The sequence below is a fragment of the Budorcas taxicolor genome, chromosome 3 (assembly GCF_023091745.1).
Source record: "Budorcas taxicolor isolate Tak-1 chromosome 3, Takin1.1, whole genome shotgun sequence".
In the NCBI taxonomy this organism is placed as follows: Eukaryota; Metazoa; Chordata; class Mammalia; order Artiodactyla; family Bovidae; genus Budorcas; species Budorcas taxicolor.
The window spans coordinates 74,765,094-74,784,583 of NC_068912.1; positions in this window are offsets into that span (position 1 = coordinate 74,765,094).

Here is a 19,490-nt window from a genome sequence, read left to right on the forward strand (position 1 = left end):
TTTTAATAAGTATCATTGTAATTCTTTGGGTAAAACTTTAAAAGATTATTTCCATAATGAGCTCTAGGTGTCCATTGCCTCTTGACCTACTCTTTATTCAGAGCAAAGGGGAAAACTATAATCTGTTAGTTACAAAGCATGAAAAGAAAGAAGAAAAGCAAAATTATTTTATCTATTTTATCTTCAGTTCAGTTCAGTTCAGTCACTCAGTCATGTCCAACTCTTTGTGACCCCATGAATTGCAGCACGCCAGGCCTCCCTGTCTATCACCAACTCCTGGAGTTTACCCAAACTCATGTCCATCAAGTCAGTGATGCCATCCAGTCATCTCATCCTCTGTCATCCTCTTCTCCTCCTCCCCCCAATCCCTCCCAGCATCAGGGTCTTTTCCAATAAGTCAACCCTTCGCATGAGGTGGCCAAAGTATTGGAGTTTCAGCTGCAGCATCAGTCCTTCCAATGAACACCCAGGACTGATCTCCTTTAGAATGGACTGGTTGGATCTCCTTGCAGTCCAAGGGACTCTCAAGAGACTTCTCCAACAGAACAGTTCAAAAGCATCAATCCTTCGGCGCTCAGCTTTCTTCACAGTCCAACTCTCACATCCGTACGTGACCACTGGGAAAATCATAGCCTTGACTAGACAGACCTTTGTTGGCAAAGTAATGTCTCTGCTTTTCAATATGCTCTCTAGGTTGGTCATAACTTTTCTTCCAAGGAGTAAGCATCTTTTAATTTCATGGCTGCAGTCACCAGCTGCAGTGATTTTGGAGCCCCCCAAAATAAAGTCTATTTCCACAGACTTTAAAATGTAAAGACACTGTTTCCCCATCTATTTCCCATGAAGTGATAGGACCAGACGCCATGATCTTCGTTTTCTGAATGTTGAGCTTTAAGCCAACTTTTTCACTCTCCTCTTTCACTTTCATCAAGAGGCTTTTTAGTTCCTCTTCACTTTCTGCCATAAGGGTGATTTCATCTGCATATCTGAGGTTATTGATATTTCTCCCAGCAATCTTGATTCCAGCTTGTGCTTCTTTCAGCCCAGCATTCTCATGATGTACTCTGCATAGATTTAAATAAGCAGGGTGACAATATACAGCCTTGACGTACTCCTTTTCCTATTTGGAACCAGTCTGTTAGAGCATAATAGAAAGTAAAACCATAGTGTGTTTAAGCCCACTGAGAAGTAGTATTTTGGAATAGATACAATACTGAATAATTCTGTCACTTCACAACACAAAAAGAAATAACTACGAAATATATCCATTTAACCTGGGTTAAAATTTTTATAATAAAAATATAGATTATCAATGTGCTGAAGTTCACTCTTTGGCATCTCCATATTAAAAAAATATCATCTCACTCTATAAATCTATATCTACTGCTATTGTTGAATCTGAATATAGAATAATAATAATGCCATTATTTCAACAAAAACTCTCTTCCAAGCATTCCTCATCCAATAGGAAAGTGAGAAGGATAGTTGGTATAAAAGGAAATACAATGAGTCAAATATATGAAAGATGTTCAGTAAATGCAAGTTAAAACTATAATGAGACACCATTTTTCATCCATCAGATTGGTAAAGACCAAACATTTGATAAATTCTTGTGTTGGAAATTGATGGGGAAAAAAAACACTTTTATTCTTTGCTAGTAGGAGTGCAAAGTGACACACAACATCCATGGAGATGTTGGGCAGTATCTCTCAAAAGTAAAAGGCACATATCAGTTAGTCTAGCCAATATATAGCCTGCTCAGTATAGTACTTTGATGTTGACTGGGAATAAATGTCAATCATGCAAATATCCTTGTTCTTAATATATTATTTTCTATTAGTGTAACTGTATGAATATAGGAGAGACTATCTAGGGCTTCCCTGGTGGCTCAATGGTAAAGAATCCACCTGCCAATTCAGGAGACATGAGTTTGATCCCTGATCTGGGAAGATCCCACATGTTAAGAAGCCACCAAGCCCACGCACCACAACTATTGAGCCTGTGCTTTCGAGCCTGAAGCCCACACTCCCTAGAGGTCATGCTCTGCAACATGAGAAGCAACTGCAATGAGAAGCCTGTGCACCACAACCATAGAGCAGACCTCCCTGCCCCGCTACAACTAGAGAAGAGCCCATGCAGCAGCGAAGACCCAGCACCGCCAAAAATAAACAGATAAGAGAGACCATATAATATAAAGTTTACACCATGATGTAGATTGCTGATTTTAATGTTTCCACATCATATTGTTTTTATTTCATCTATAAATTTTCATCATGTGTCCATTTCTTTTTCTTACATGACCTGGCAAAACTATCTGAAAAACAGAGACATTATGTAGCCTTAGTTACACAATATTGGACCCCAAATGCCTTATTTATCTTTACTCCTGTGCTTTGCAGGCATTTCATAACACATCCAAAGATTTCATTACAGGTTTGTTAATCTCTAGTGTTGAGATCACAGGTTTGTTAATAATTAGTGTTTAAAAACACTAAAGAACTGTTACTAATGTCAGGGAAATTTTAATCTCATGCTATCAGTGATTTTACACAGAGGCAAAAGGGGTCTCTTTTTGATTCAGAGTACAAGCAGAATTTGCCAAAGCAAATTTAAAATAACCCTCCGCTGAAAAACAGCACATAAACAGAGCAGAAAACTATAACATCAGAAAGTTTTCTTTGTATATAATGCAAATAAATAAGCAGCCAGTAGCTTGCTGAGCATCTTAAAAGAAAGTATATCCTTTTGTAAAATGCTGTTAATAAGGACTTGATACTTAAAGACTGCACTTTGAGTAAATGCATAGTCAAAGACTGGCTTTATAATAATAGCCCTAAAGGAGAAAACTGACATGAGACATACAGAACAGAATAAAGATGAGGCCAGAATGGAAACTGTTTCAGCTATTAATACAATAGATAACGATGTCACTAGATTTTTAGAAAAGGGAATAGGGGAGTTATTTCTGAAACCATTAAGAATCCTTTAAAGGCTGTTATACATAAACACATGAGGTAAAACATTTCTTGCTACAAAGTCTGGGCTTATTCACTCCCAACAACTTATTTTATTACCCTTATTTAGTCTCCAATTGTAGATATCAAAGTCGTGTAAGACTTCTGGCTTTGTAGTTGTGATCAGGGATACCCTACCTTGCAGAATTCTCTTGTAATGGAGTCTATTTCAATCTTGAAAGGCAACACATTATACTAATCTAGATTTTTGCAAAGTACATGTTCTGAAACATTAGACATGGCTGACGCTCCTTAGTTTGGGGTCAAGGTGAAGGGTTAAAGGAGAAGATGAAATGTGAATTCCATGGTTCAAAAATGCTTGCTATAGATCTCTCTGGAAATCAGTAAAACACATTAGCTTATTAAAGATGAAAAACTGTTGCAGTAAAGAAATCTTTTTAACATGAAATGAAATTAAATGTTCATAGCTCCAAGTCTTTCCAACCCCATGGACTGTAGATGTCCAGTCTTCTCTGTCCATGGAATTATCCAGGCAAGAATAATAGAGTGGGTTGCCATTGCCTTCTTGGGGATCTTCCTGACCCAGGAATCAAACCCAGATCTCCTGCATTGCAAACAGATTCTTTAACATCTGAGCCTCCAGGGAAGCTGTCTCTTTGATACAGCATCTCTCAAACTAAATTGATCAAATAAAGCTTTTCTCATGTAATATTTCACAGAACAAGCTTTGGAAGAATGTACTACTTTGTGATAACCATAGACAAGGAGTAAGGAGCCAGATCCCATAAACAGAAACTATTTTCTCCTACCCCAAATTATAAACCTACTAAAGACACAGATTGCTAACTTAATAACTCAAATCCAGAAACAGGAGTATTATTTGAAACATCTTGGCTAGAATGACTTCCTGGGGAGTCCATCTTTGAGAGTTTAGTTAGGGAGTAACAAAGTGAAGAGGAACTAAAAAGCCTCCTGATGAAAGTGAAAGTGGAGAGTGAAAAAGTTGGCTTAAGGCTCAACATTCAGAAAACGAAGATCATGGCATCTGGTCCCATCACTTCATGGGAAATAGATGGGGAAACAGTGGAAACAGTGTCAGACTTTATATTTTGGGGCTCCAAAATCACTGCAGATGGTGACTGCAGCCATGAAATTAAAAGACGCTTACTCCTTGGAAGAAAAGTTATGACCAACCCTAGATAGCATATTCAAAAGCAGAGACATTACTTTGCCGACAAAGGTCCGTATAGTCGAGACTATGGTTTTTCCAGTGGTCATGTATGGATGTGAGAGTTGGACTGTGAAGAAGGCTGAGCGCCAAAGAATTGATGCTTTTGAACTGTGGTGTTGGAGAAGGCTCTTGAGAGTCCCCTGGACTGCAAGGAGATCCAACCAGTCCATTCTGAAGGAGATCAGCCCTGGGATTTCTTCGGAAGGAATGATGCTAAAGCTGAAACTCCAGTACGTTGGCCACCTCATGTGAAGAGTTGACTCATTGGAAAAGACTCTGATGGTGGGAGGGATTGGGGGCAGGAGGAGAAGGGGACGACAGAGGATGAGATGGCTTGATGGCATCACTGACTCGATGGACGCGAGTCTGAGTGAACTCCGGGAGTTGGTGATGTACAAGGAGGCCTGGTGTGCTGTGATTCATGGGGTCGCAAAGAGTCGGACACGACTGAACTGAACAATGCCATATTACACTGCTACACAAATGGAAGGAATATGGAAGAATGCAATGGCTCATAAAAGGGAACAAGTCATGAGACATCTATACGGTTTTAGAAAGCACAATCTCAGTAAAAAGGCTTTTAAGGGAAAGTTGTTCAAGACTCAATGGGAAGTTTCTTGAGATAAGAAAATGTATAAAAGTCAAGAATCATGTGTAAGAAATCACTGGAAAATTTAGTTTCACTTTCAAATATAGATTGATAAACTGACTTTATGTCCAAATTTGCACCTGTTGTCTCAGCATAGCAACAAATTGCATCCACTTTTACTCTCAAAACTGTTTCAACTTGGATAATAAATTAAGGACTTCCAATCTACTGAATACCTACCATGTGCCAGGTATACTAAGAAGTCACACAAAAAATTCTTTTTAATACAGAATGAACTTTGCCATCAAAAAAGTGAACAATCCCATTATAGGAACAAGAATTGTACATCTGAAACAATCTGAAAACAATAAAAGGTTTTCTAGTGTAAGGTCAATATCTATATCTAATATAGTAGTTACCCTAATCTGTGAACCTTCAAGTTGTGAATTTTCAAAGATGTGAATGTATGTTCCATCAATGTCAGGCTTGAGTGAAACTGCAGCTTCCCTCCATCTCCTATTGCTGACAGTCCTTCAGCTCCACCATCTCCCACTTCCTCTCTGTCCTCCAGTCAGTAACTTTTGTTGCCTGTTCACCCAAAGCCAGCCCCTGTATGCCAGATGTTGCACTAGACTACGGTACTTTTCAAGGTACTGTATTATAAGATTGAAAATGTTTTCTTTATTTTTGTATTTGCTTTTATGTATTATTTGTGTGAAAAGTATTATAAATCTATTACAGTACACTACTATATAGACAACTGTGTTAGCTGGGTACCTAGGTTAACTTTGGAGAACTTAGGAAAAAATTGGACTTTCAAACACACTCTCGAGATGAAACTCATATATAAGGGACTTACTGTACTACAAATAAATGGCATAAGAGTGAGTTCCCTGGTGGCCTAGTGTTTCAATTAAGGGCTTTCAATGCTGTGGCCCAGGGTCAATCTCTGGTGGGGGATCTGAGATCCCACAAGCCATGCAGCATGCCAGCTCCCCCAAAAGAGGGTAGAATGCACAAGTATTGGGGAAGGTAGATGGGTAAGCTGGTACCTGGAACTCAAGCTTGAATCCCTGTGTCCTTGGGTAGAAAAAGAACGCACACAGACATGACTGATTGGTTCCAGCAAGGGACCTTCAGGCTGCCTCTCCTGCAGCAAGTGAACTAAGACTACATTCCTCAAGGAGTCTCAGTTTTTTAAACCAATTTCTTGAGATTAGAAGATCAGATACTGCTTGCATATTAAATGTACTACCCCGAGCACAAATCAGGACTTTGTCCCCTATCTCTTCCAGACCACAGGTACACCAAATTCTGAATTTTATTTATGACCCTTTCCAGAAAAGGGCATGTTTTTAACATCCAGAAACCAAACTGTAGGGCTGTTTTGCCCCCAGAACCCTTTCCATGTCTAGGGGAGCTTCTGGGTCTTGGCTTCTGCTTCATTTTTCTCCATGTTAGCAGTCACTTGCCGAACATCAGCTTCTACGTTCAATTTACTCCCAGTGCTCTCTGGGGTTAAATTATGCTAGTTTTCTAAAAAAGCTAATTCATTTTAACAAGTCTATCTTTTGAGTGGAGGCAGTTCTGTGCTCATAAAAGCCATATTTGCTTAACATTCTGTGAGATTGGGTGGCCTAGGAAGACAACACATGCCGAGTACGGCACAGAACCCACAGTTCATTTTCACAGGGAAAGAGAGGAATGATGTGTTACAATTATCCCTCCGTGAGCAGCAGACCTAATAAGAAAATACACCTTTCATGTGTGGGCTTCATAATACTTTTCATTGACTTCACACAGCAATTTCAAACCCTTCCTCTGTCGAGAGTAATTATCTCCAATTTGCAGATCAGCACACACAGCCTTTTCACAGATCATACAGTCACCTTCAGATCTCAAGCTGTCTGGATGTGGATGTTGGATAGCACTTCATTTCTTGTGCAGGAAACAAGATTCTGACTCAGCCAAGAGGCTGAGAGAAATATCTCCAGTTCCAGACTTTGCCAAAAGCCAAGTCCTTGGCACTGGCAGACTACTCACAGTGATCCCAGAGCCCAAGCAAGTACAACTTGAAATTAAAAGACAGCCCTGATACTCAGGCCACTCAAATGGGATCCTAGTGTATAGGGAACCTCTCATGAACAAGTTAACCCCAATCTTACATAAGACAGAATAAAAAAATGGACAAAACAGTGACTTGTGCAACCTTCGCTTAGTCCCTCCAGTAGTACTGTGTAACAAACCACTTGGTTGGTTCTTCATGTAATCAATTTCTGGTTGTGAAGCAAAATTCACAGAATTTTATTCAGAGCAGTTGACATTTTTTCCACATAAAATTTTTTTTAAAAGAACAAATGATAAAATATAAAAGGATTTCTAGGATCCCATCTTGGTCTAATACGCCATCTTTTACATAAGGATTTTGACCTCGGAATGCATCCTGCTACAAGGTATGAGAAGTGTGTGGTGACTCTTGACCATTATGAATTGACTTTCCTAGGATTTCTAGCTTCATTTTTAATTATCTAATTTCATTGAATTTGTCAAGGCTGTATATTGCCACCCTGCTTATTTAACTTATATGCAGAGTACATCATGAGAAACACTGGACTGGAAGAAGCACAAGCTGGAATCAAGATTGCCAGAAGAAATATCAATAACCTCAACCATGAAGATGACACCACCCTTACAGCAGAAAGTGAAGAGGAACTAAAAAGCCTCTTGATGAAAGTGAAAGAGGAGAGTGAAAAAGTTGGCTTAAACTTCAACATTCAGAAAACTAAGATCATGGCATACAGTCCCGCCACTTCATGGGAAATAGATGGGGAAACAGCGTCAGACTTTATTTTGGGGGGCTCCAAAATCACTGCAGATGGTAATTGCAGCCATGAAATTAAAAGACGCTTACTCCTTGGAAGGAAAGGTATGACCAACCTAGATAGCATATTCAACAGCAGAGACATTACTTTGCCAACAAAGGTCCATCTAGTCAAGGCTATGGTTTTTCCAGTGGTCATGTATGCATGTGAGAGTTGGACTGTGAAGAAAGCTGAGTGCTGAAGAACTGATGCTTTTGAACTGTGGTGTTGGAGAAGGCTCTTGAGAGTCCCTTGGACTGCAAGGAGATCCAACCAGTCCATCCTAAAGGAGGTCAGTCGTGGGTGTTCTTTGGAAGGACTGATGCTAAAGCTAAAACTCTAATATGCTGGCCACCTCATGCAAAGAGTTGACTCATTGGAAAAGACTCTGATGCTGGGAGGGATTGGGGTTAGGAGGAGAAGGGGACGACAGAGGATGAGATGGCTTGATGGCATCACTGACTCAATGGACATGAGTCTGAGTGAACTCCGGGAGTTGGTGATGGACAGGGAGGCCTGGCATGCTGCAATTCATGGGGTCACAAAGAGTCGGACACAACTGAGCAACTGAACTTAACTGAACTGAACTGTAGGAATAATTGCTAAATTTCTACCACCATTTGTTTTGTTTGGAACAGATTTGAAACCAGCAAAAATTGGCTCTACACAGACCCTTTTCCCCAAGACTGTTTAAATTAATTTTAATTTTTAATCAAAGCATTACAATACTTTTTCTCAATTTGCTCACTTACTTTATCAAAGATACATTTTTCAGTATCTCTCTGAGGAAGAATGTATAGGAGATAAAAGCCTGGGAGTGTCCATTTATCTCAATAGCTTTGTTCCACTGTAATACCTGATCGGTATGCTGTTATATATCAAATAAGTCTTTTAGCTTTTTATATTCCCATTGAGATGTCTGATGTTATTCTATTTTCTGATGGTCATCTTTGTACATAAACTTTTTCTTTCTAGAAAATTCTGCACTTTTTTTCCCCCTGATATTTTAGTGTTTTTCTGCCCCTGAAGCAAGTATGTCACTAACCACATTGTATAGCCCAGAGTATGACCAGAGGAGTAGTTTTTAGCTAAGCAGAGCCCTCTTGAGCTTCCACACTAAATTAGACTGGTGCTAGAGAGGTTATGGTAATGGAAATCTTTGAAAATAGACAGAACATCTAATCCAGTTCTGCAAAGACTGACTTACACTTAATCTCATGTTCTACTCTGAAAACTACTCGAAGCTCAGAAATGTTGGCCTCACAGCATATAAATTATTTTGCCATAATTTTAGTTCCAGTTAACCCCAAGACAAAGGAGAGAGAGACAGAGAATAATACAGTTTAATAAAAGACATCGCTCATGAAATGGAGCAATCATAGACCTCCATTGAAAGAAAATTTATTTTTTTAATTTCTAAATAAATAATTGAAGAACGAGACAAGACCCTTGCTCTCATGCAGCCTAAGTTCTAGTATAAAGAAATAAAATGCTTAGATCAAAAATATGGGCTCACAGAGGAGAGAAATTATTTCCAGCTAAAAAGAAGAGAGATGGCTTTATGAAAAGATGATTTGAGCTGGTGTGTAAAGGATGGGTTGCATTTTGATAGATGGCAGTAAAAACAGAACAGCAATTTTGATTTCAAAGAAAAGCAAGGCTTCTTACAACTTGAGACATTTCAATTTTAAGGTTCTCAATGTACTAAAAAGTAAAGAAACAAAAAATAAAAGGTTGTAAAAACATGGCATATGGATGGGGTTTTCCTCCTATATCTTTAAGAACTGTGTAATCAATTTTTTTCAGGATAAAGAAAGCAAAGAAATATGATTTTTTAATGGCTTAAAACCATTTACCTATCTCCTTCATGCATCATCCTCCTTGTCGGCTGCAGTAAAACCATCTCATATATTTTCTTCCACATCAGTTTTTATTTTCTAGCAAAAGGAACGATTATCAAAGCACAACATGACTTTCCTTGAAGTAGCAGCCAACTTCACAGCATAAACACCAGATGATCTCTTCACCAAGGGTTGGATCGACAAGAGGAGAAACTGCTCTGAAGAGAAGCCACTCATCTTCAACAACAATAGCATCCAATAAAAATCAGTGTTGATGCTAAAATTCACCAGTTCACAAAATCACTATTTCATATTTTATAAATGCCTTTGTTTCACATACTATATTTCACACGAAACTTACTTCCCCTGGCTTTTTAACCTATGAGCATTTTCCTAGGATTAATCATGGCATTGTAGATGATGTTGGTGAACAAATCAGAGTTTATCAGGCAGAGAGATTAGCAAACCTATGATTATTTCTCTAGACCTTAGAAGAGACTGGGGTGAAAAACAATAGACAAGAAACTATCGAAGGAACTAGAAGTGGGAAAGGACCAACAAAGTCACAACAAATAAGCTCCAAAATACATCAGATGATTTTCCAGGAGCAAAACAAATAATAATGGAGACCCATGAGTCCTACATGATACCCATGTAACCAGGATATTATTTGAAAGTAGAGGTGAAGAAATTATGAACAATCTTTTTTTTGTTAGTTTAAATGTCTAAGTGTTATCTTTTTAAGTAATGTAAAATGAATTTGTTATCTGTTAGGTTTATAGAGAATGCACACTTAATCATCATTTTTTTACAATATTTTTCTCCATTGATGGAGTGAATGTAGGAAGATGGTACTAGAGTCATTGTTGATGATCCCTAATACTAGTAAGTGTTTTTTTGGTAAATAGGATTTAAATTGCATGTTCACTCTATATGGGTTTCCTTTTGTGAACTTACCTGCTAGCCTGTCTCTGTTAGAAAGATTTATTGGCTCTGCCTCTTCAGGGCATCTAAGAAGCACTACCATGCCAGAGGAAGATATATATGACTCAGAGAGTTCTCAGACAACTCCCTCCATGATTGTGAGTTATTTGTTGCAAAAAGGTCCCCAATGGTTTACCTCTTTCTAGTAAAATTTCTCTTCGCAATGTGACTTTTAGCTTCTCCTAGAAAGACATGGAGTCTGTTTCCCTACTCCTTGAATCTGGACTAGCCTTGTGATTTGCTTGGGCCAATAGAATGCAGTGGAAGCAATGCCATGCAAGTTCAAGGTGAATATCTCAAGAGGCATTTCACATTTCCATTCTCATCTAGAATTATGACACTGCCACGTTAGCAAGCCTGAACTAGCCTGCTGAAGGGTAAGCATCATTCAGGGAAGGTGGAACTAATGCTGGGTAGCAAATAAAACAGAAATATCCACAATATTGATCAAATTTGGGTTAAGGAAATGAAATCAAAAATTAAGGAAAAGTCAAGAAAATATAGCATATATATTTTTTCTTGCAGTTATAGATCCTCCTCTTTGACATTTTATTTTTATAGAATTTGTACAAAGGGGATTAACATTTGAGATAATTATTTTTTATAAATCAACTCAGCAGACTTTGTGAATATTTTATTTCATAGGTTCTTCATTTTTCCCCTTTTATATATCAAATATTATCCCATAAAATAAATTATTTGGGTGAACAATTAAAAGAAGGGAGAAGGAAGAAGGAGAACAAAGTTTTCTTAAATAATCTCTCCTGGCAACTGAGGATGTACTTATCTAGAAACAAACTTGTTGATCATATAATCTTGTTACATGTATTTGCTGAGAACTTCAGTGAGACACATCTCATCAGTGGGTTCTTCTGTCTGAAGTTGGGGGCTTTTTGGCTAGGGATTGCCCTCAATCCTTTATGAGCCAATTGCAGTTTACTATATCTAGTACTATTAATGAGGCTATGGGAGTCCTTAGTAGTTCAGCTGGTAGCATCCACCTGCAATGCAGGAGACCCCAGTTCGATTCCTGGGTTGGAAAGATCCCCAGGAGAAAGGAAAAGCTACCCACTCCAGTATTCTGGCCTGGAGAATTCCAAGGACTGTATAGTCTATGGGGTTGCAAAGAGTCAGACACAACTGAGAGACTTTCACTTCACTGGACACCAGACCAGATGTTCTTGAAGATTTACCAAAAATTATCGATATGATAAGTTTTTTTTTAGGGGGGGAAGCAAAGAACAAGGAAACACATTGTCACAGTTTCTGGCAACTTTGAAAACATTACCAGTTTGAAAAAATGAAAAACTAGAATAGAGAGTGATTTTGAAGTGTCGTTTGCAGTAACGAAGCAAAAATGCAGTCAAATTTGGTTATAACTTATTTGGGGTATGGAGAGACAAGAAAATGCTTCTCTCCTATAGATTTTCTCTGAGACTTGGAGTAAAAAAATCACCTGATGTCAGTGCATACACAGGCTATATTGAGGTTCAGAAACAAGAGCATGGATTAGGATGGAGACAGGAAATGGGCTCTGGTCTTGGATCCACCATAACTGGCTGTGTGACCACCTTCAATTTCTTTCCAATACCTTGGAGACAATAATTATGCTTTTTCAATAATGAGTTTTTTATTTATTTATTTTTTACTGTGCTGGGTCTTGGTTACTGCATACAGGCTTTCTCTAATTGCAATGCACAGGCTTCTCATTGCCATGGGTTCTCTTGCGGAAGACTCCGACCTCTAGGGCACATGGGCTTCAGTAGTTGTGGCGCATGGGCTTAATTGCCTTACAACATATGGAGTCTTTCCAACCCAGAGATCGAAACTGTGTCCTTTGTATTGGCAGGGGGATCCTTAACCACTGGACCACTAGGGAAGTCCAATAATGAGTTCTTATTTTAATTTTTTAAAGCAACAATATAAATCCAGTAATGACTATTACTATGTAGGGAGTGCTTAGTATATGTCAGGCACTGTGCTAAGCACTTCACAGTATTCTACCTGTTACTGTTCAAAATAATCCAGAGAAGTAGGTGCTATTATTATCTCTGTTTTAGAAATGAGAAAACAAAGAGGAGATTGGTAATTTGCCTAAAGCCTCATGAGAAGTAAAAACAGATTCAAATTCAGGCCATGTGGTTCCAGAGTCCATACTTGTAAATTTATTCTATATTTGAAAAAAGTATGATATATTCTAGAGATAATATGTGATTTATGAATTCTATTTCACAGTATTACAAAATGTGTGGTCTTGCTAGTTAAAATAATTATAGATCATAATAACTGTATTGAAACTGTGCTTGGCACAATTCTTCCTTTTCATTTTTTTGATAATGCATTTTCTAGCAGGTTAGTGAGTGTGACAGTGGAGGGATGTCTAGATCTAAAGGTTCTGTATCTGTTTCTTCCATGAATTTGGGAATCTGGTCTCTGGCTTTTAGGTTGAAGAGTCAAGTTCATTGGTTCAGATTAGCTATCTTCCACCAAAATGTAGGTACTGGTCTAAACCACACTGCTCCTTCCTACCACCAGGTAAGATCCAGCTCAATACTGGTCCTGGTTATTGTAGGTCTGAGGAGTAAGGAGGAATCCAGCAAAGTCTGAGGAAGATATAAAGACCCAGTTAACTAGGCTTTGACCTTGGAGTAGAAAGGAAGCACTGTTGTAGACCAGCACCCCAACTTTAGTGAGTGCTAACCTGTCTAAAACATAATTCATTTAACTCAGCAACCTGAAGACCAGAAGCCAGACTAGGGAGTACATAAATAGTCATAAAACTTTCCAGAAGAACCTAAAGATAAAACACTCATCTCACCAATTAGTCAGATCCTTCAACTCTCCCCAAGCTCTTGACTTCTAGAACACTTCTAGAAAGAGGAGGACCTTCCAAATGTGCAGAAATATCTAGGGTTACTCTAGACCATGACGTCTCCCTCCTGCTCAGGAAAAACTTTTATCTACAGATGTAGATTATTTTAAAAATTGGAAACCAAGGCATTATCTCTACAGATTTTCTCTTATTTCATCATTGATTCTCATAAAATAAGAAAACATTAAAATTGGAAGGTCATGGTAAATAGAATAATGACTCCCCCATCCCAAGATGTCCCTGTCTTAAACCTCATAACCCATGAATATGTGATCTTACATGGTAAATGGAACTTTGCAGATGTGATTAAGGTTAAGGGCCTTGAGATGGCAAATTACCTTGTATTATCCTGAGGGCAATCTAATCAGATGCCCTCTCTTAAAAGTAGAGAATCTTTCCCCACTGGGTTAGAGAGGCAAAATGCAAAAAGGAGAGATTCAAAGCATGAGAGGAACTCAACCCACTTGTTGCTGACTTTGAAGATGGAGAAAAGGTCCGTGAGACAACAAATGTGAAGAAGCTAGGGACAGCCCTCAGATGATAACCAGAAAAGAAAAGAGGACCCTAGTTCTACAGCTACAAGGACTGAATTCTCCCAACAACCTGAATGAGAAGGAAAATGGATCTTCCCCTAGATCCTCCAGAAAGGAACACAGTCTGGCTGGTAACAGTTAAATTTTAGTCCAATGACACTCATGTCAGACTTCTAACCTTCAGAACTGGAAAATCATGAATTTGTATTGTTCAAGCTGCTACGTTTGTGGTAATTTGTTATAGTAACAATAGAAAACGTATATAGAAGGGATCTTAAAGATTTTTTTTTTTTTAGCTCTATCCCTAATATTGACTGATGCTTCCTTCATAGCTTAGTCAGTAAAGAATCTGTCTGCAATGCAGGAGTCCCAGTTTCAATCCCTCGGTCAGGAAGATTCCCCTGGAAAAGGAAATGGTACCCCACTCTAGTATTCTTGCCTGAAGAATTCCATGGACAGAGCAGCCTGGCGGGCTACAGTCCATGGGGTTGCTAGATTTGGACACGACTCGGCAGCTAAACCACCACCACACAATATTGACCAGTGGTAAAACTGAGTTCTACCTGTGCTGTAAAACAGCCTTCCAGTTCTGTCCATCTGGCTAACACCTCAGGATCCAGCTTGGACCCCTTTTCTTCCAGGAAGGTTTCTTGGCCCTCCAGGACATATAGCACCCTCCGCATGATTTAACATACCGTCTACCTCTCAGTACGCCGACTACACTTTTGAGGTCAAGGCCTTTGTTTTAGTCAACATGCTGCTAGAGTATTCTGTTGAAAATGACCAAAGTGTGGCAAACAAATTGGTAGCCTTGAAGGGCAGTATGTCTTATCTATTAAAAGCATGGGCTTGAGAATCAGACAAGCCAGGTTCATGTCCTGGCTCCAGTATCTATTAGCTGTATGACCTTAAATACTTTCTTTGATGTTTAATTTCTTTTACCGTTATTTTCTCACTAAAAAAAAGAGATAGTAGCAGCACCTTGCTCAAACAATTGTTATGAGAATTCATTGAAATAATGCTTGCAAAAATCTTAGCCAGATACCTGCTGCATATGAAGAGCTAAATAAATGTTGGCCATCATTATTATTAGGTATCTGTATGATCATTAGGTATCTGTGATGGTTAAGGGCTTCCCTGGTGGCTCAGTGGTAAAGAATCTGCCCACAATGCAGGAGACTGGAGATGCGGGTTTGATCCCTGGGTTGGGAAGATCCCCTGGAGGAGGGCAAGGCAACTCACTCCAGTATTCTTGCCTGGAGAATCCCATGGACAGAGGAGCCTAGCAGGCTATAGCCCATAGGGTCACAAAGAGTCAGACACGGCTGAAGTGACTTAGCATGCACGCACGAGATGGTCAATTTTGTGTTAACTTGGCTGGGCCACAGTGTCCAGATATTTGATCAAATATTATTCTGAATGTTTATGTGAAAGTATTATGGATGAGATTGACATTTAAAGTGGTGTGCTCTGAGTAAATCAGATTACTCTTTAAACGCGCATGGGGGGTGCCTCATCCAAACAGTTGAAGGCCTGAATAGAACAAATAACTGATCTCCTCCAAAAAAGAAGGATTAGCCAGAAGATGATGGCCTTTGAGTTGAATGGCAACATTGACTTTCCCTGGGCCATACACACATATGCACACATACACATTGCTTTCTTTGGAGAACACTCATACAATATCAAACCTGTAACCTGTAAATATGGTAATATCACTATATACAACATATAAAAATAAAGATGTGAGGATAGGTAAGACTCACATTACCCATTATAAGTAAATTTTCCTTCATTTCAATATCAGATGGGACTCTTTCAATTAAGAAGAGTAGCAGAAAGAAGACAATGAAAGGGAAGTTGGCTTAATCCAGAAAAGGGAGAAGGGAGGAAGAAGAAGAAGGTGGGTGGGAGGAAGAGGGAGTGGAGGAGAAGAAATGGCTTGACTCCTGTGACTGATATGTACAAGCATAGGCTTAGCTTCTAGGATAACTGGATCCACATTTCAAAAATATTGCCATGGCCCAGTTTCTGTCCATCTCTCAGAGATGCCTTCTCCAGGGGGTTTCATTCTCAGATAGGTGTTCCCCTCAAGGTGGTGAGATGGGCTACAGCACCTCCATATTACACACATCCAGGTTCAAGTCACAAGGGAATGAGAATGCATCTTTTCTGATAATTCCCATAAAGGTTCTGAGATCCATTCTAAGTCATCTTCTTTAGATCAAGTGTTCATCTGGAACCATCACTGTGGGCAGCAGACCAGATGTGTGCATTGGTTTAAATTAGTCTGTGCTCTCTGCTAGAACTCCTCACTAAACCAGTTATCAATCATGGGGACAGGGAAGCTTTCCACAGGATATATATTGACTAAAGAAGTTTTAATAGATGAATGCCAGGTAGTCAAAACCAAGAAGCGGCCACTCCAATGGCTTAGCAAAATCACTCTTTACAATTTTGGGTTTTTTGCCTTTTACAAAAACTATTTAATTTCTGAGAATCAAAAACACAAGAGGATACCTGGCATTAAATAGTTTTGAAACATCATGCTATAAATTCATCCAACATGGAAAATTTGTAACAGTGAATTTCTTTTCTTCGCTCTTTTAAAACAGAACAATTTCAAACTTTTCCACCACATTACAGTAATCATTGTTGCCATTTGGTGATGGTTAAACTTCTAGGCTTACTTTATATTTTCATAATATTGTTATAATTTGTATTAGCTATCACATATAGGTGAACCAGACCCTCTGGCATTTCTGCAATATTCAATTTTAAAAACAAAGACAAAAGCAAAAAATTATCACGCTAGTTGGTTGAAGCAGGCTGTGGCTAAGCTAAAATGAAAACTACATCCCCTCCTTCATACAACCAGGATAACAAGTCTGTTACTTAGTAACAACAGCAAAGTTTCTAAATCTAAACCACAACAGGAGTTAGGTGGTTAGTTTTTACCTGCCATTATTCCAATATTCAAAACACTAACTTAGAGAAAGAACCCAAAAGCATATACCCAGAAATTTTACAATGGTTATTACTGAGCCAAAGGGATAGCTAACAATTCCTGAGCACCTACTATATGTGTGTTTTACAAGCATTATTTAACCTCATTCTCATAACAACTCTATGAAGCTAACATTACTACTAATCTCCATTGTACTGATGAAGACAAATATTGAATCTTAGAGTGTTTAAATAAGTTGTTCAAATCAAAGGAAAATAGCTGGTTAAACACCTGACCTTGGTTTTGAACTGAGAAAGTCTACTTTTTACTTTTCTGTTATGAAAGCCTGTTTTTAAAAATATCCTTTTCCCTCTAAAACCCTAAATTCATTAGAAAAAAAAAAAATCATCTTCCACAAAAGAAAAAATATTGTAGAAGGAAGGAGGAAGAAAGTAAGGAAAGAAGTCAGGCAACAATTTCATCATAGTATAATAATCACATTATAGCTACGGCAGGGTTCCCAGGTAGCTCAGTGGTAAAGAATCCACCTGCCAGTGCAGGAATCAATGATTCAATCTCTCGGTCAGGAAGATCCCCTGGAGGAGGAAATGGCAACCCACTCCACTATTCTTGCTTGAAAAATCCCCTCGACAGAGGAGCCTGGCAGGCTGCAGTCCATAGGTCACAAAAGAATCGGACACGACTGAGCAACTAAGCAACAACAACTTAACTTGGAGGTTGTTAGATATTAATGGAAGAAATTTTCAAATATTGTGTTGCAGGGAAGTCATTCTGGCTTCTATATGATTTACTTGAATTTTATACTAACTAAAAAAGCCTATGTGTGGCCTATATATAATATATATAAAACATATATCATACATCTGCTTTAGTCATTAAAGAAAAGATATTGACCATAAGTAAAGAATGGCCCTGTTAAAAATAAAGATTAAATCCCTCCAGTTCTGGGAAACCAGTGCTGGTACTCCTTCAATGATGAGACCCTTTCCCCAGGTGTCAAGGTCATACTGACTCACTGGGTACATGCTGATCTGTTTATTTGCTTGTTTGGTTTTTGGAAATATTGAAGGAATGTATCGCTGACTTGTTTGATGCTCTTTGTTGTGACAAGGTATAAAGCTGTGTGAAAACCATGCTTCTATGGAGCAATTCCTCAGACTTACCTAAGAGGATGTCTCTGAGGCTATAGTCCTCAATTTGGCTCAGACAAAAAACTCTTTTTTATTCATATTATAGTTTGGTTATTGATTGAAGTGAAGTGAAGTGAAGTCGCTCAGTCATGTCCGACTCTTTGCAACCCCATGAACTGTAGCCCACCAGGCTCCTCCACCCATGGGATTCTCCAGGTTATTGATTAACTACACCAAAAATGTAAATGGACGAGGCATGTTACTTGCAGTGGGTGTAATAGTACCAGGCCTATCCACCCTTGTCTATAGAATTGCCCTCTGTGAGATAGAGCCACATAGGGTAGTTACCCAACACCCACGATCGCCCCCCATCAACTTCCCTGCCCCTTCCCATCCTCAGGCCACAACTAATGATTGATTAATACAGGACTATAAAATTCCAAACCCACATCTACAGGGCATTTACTTCAGAGAACGTCCCTTGAGGAGCTGGCCAAGGCAAGACTTTGCCAAACTCTTAATCAAAATAAATTAAGGACTTCTGCAGTGGTCCAGTGGTTAAGAGTTCACCTGCCAACGCAGGGGATACAGGTTTGTTCCCTGCTCCAGGAGGATTCTACATGCCGCAGGGGAATTAAGCTCATGTGCCATAACTTCTGAGCCTGTGCTTTAGAGCCAGAGAACCACAACTACTGCGCTCACGTGCACAACTACTGAAGCCCGACTGCCCTATAGCCTGTGCTCCACAAAGGAAGCCACCGCAGTGAGAAGCCCAAGCGTCGCACCCGAGAGTAGCCCCCGCTAGCCACAACTAGAGAAAAGCCCATATAGCAAGGAAGACCCAGCGAAGTCTAAAACAAAATTTTATTATAAAAAATTAAATATTATAAAATTAGTAATGAACTCAGAAATCTCTCACTCCCCTGTGCTGTATGTGTTCTATCGAGTCATACTACTCGAAAGATAGGAATATTTGCAATATCTGACCATTCTCATGGGAACAAATTTAAATTAATTTCGTAAGCCATGTCAACATTTAATCAAGTGTGGTTATTAAAACAAGAAATACCACAATCTGTTCTTCAACAAACCTTCAATTTCTATCCCAAAGCAATTACATTGCATAATTTTTTTCAAAGTTTGTAGTTGTATTATGAACCAAGTGGAATCAGGGTTTTAGTTGTGGAGATGAGAATTCTTTTTTAACTATTTACTTACCTTCAGATAATTACTAAGAGAAGTTTTCCTATTTTTAATAATAAGACTTTTGTTATCCCTTGATGACTTTGGTTTAATCATGTTTGCCATATTTCTTATTTCTTTTGATACTGGCCTCCTAAGAGAGCTTTCTTATGAAGCATTTGTGTTCCCTTTCATGCATTTCCAAAGTGCATTACAAGCTTTATTTGCTTTTCCCTGAAACTTTCTTTAGGTTCCCCTGAGTAATTGATTATATTATTTTTACTTTACAAAAACACAGGGTGTGAGATTTCTATCTTTGTGTAA